Below are 806 nucleotides of genomic sequence, written 5' to 3' on the forward strand. Positions count from 1 at the left end.
TTTAAGGACACTCTTACCTGGACGTAGCAGTCATCTCTTAACATCTGCCTTCCCCAGTACAACAGCTATAAAACTGCTGCCAGATTAGTCTCTTCAATGTTGATTTTGATGGTGTCCTCTCTGCTCCAGAAGTTTCGCTAACTATACTGAAGGAAGCCCAGGCTTCTCTGGGTGATGTTCAGTGACATCCACAATGCATTCCCTATCTCTTCTCCAACCTCGCCCTACAGACACCCTATGCACTAGTCAAGCCACAGTCTGGTTAGCTAGCCCAGAGAGTCCTGGGCCAGGCGTCAGAGCACCTATGTCCTAGTTCCACCTAGATTTCTGAAGATGTGCAATGCATTTTCTCTTTGGGAAAACAAGAATTGTGATGCATCTGCCTTGCTGATCTCACAGGATTCTATGCAGATTAAGTAACTTGCTTTACTTGGAGGGGTTTTATAAGGAAAAGACAATATAGAAGCATAAGGAATTATTATTACTGTGCCCTAAGCTCTTACACCTCTTCATCTTTGCTCAATTAGCACTGACTACATACCATCCAAGGAGCACCACTGGTGCACTGGTTAAGCACATGGCTTGAACAGTCGGTTTGAACCCACAGATGTTCCACAGGAGAAAGATGTGGCAGTCTGCTTTGATGACGATGACAGCCTTGGAAACCCTGTGGGGCAGTTCCACTCTGTCCTCCAGGGGTGCTGTGAGTCAGAATGGACTCAATGGCAGTGGGTGTGGTTTGGGCTTTGCTTCTGTAAAGATTGACAGCCTTGGAAACCCTGTGGGGCAGTTCCACTCTGTCCTCT

The 806-nt window shown here is 46.9% G+C and overlaps 1 protein-coding gene across 1 annotated transcript in view; it reads right to left on the reverse strand.

Moving 5' to 3' along the window:
• The window catches only part of FLT1 (fms related receptor tyrosine kinase 1), a 201,508-nt gene that overhangs the window by 132,223 nt on the left and 68,479 nt on the right, over nucleotides 1–806 (reverse strand). The gene's annotated exons all lie outside the window — the stretch shown is intronic.

Source organism: Orycteropus afer, unplaced genomic scaffold (assembly GCF_000298275.1).
Source record: "Orycteropus afer afer isolate SDZICR_OR568_19922 unplaced genomic scaffold, OryAfe1.0 scaffold00540, whole genome shotgun sequence".
Lineage (NCBI taxonomy): Eukaryota > Metazoa > Chordata > Mammalia > Tubulidentata > Orycteropodidae > Orycteropus > Orycteropus afer.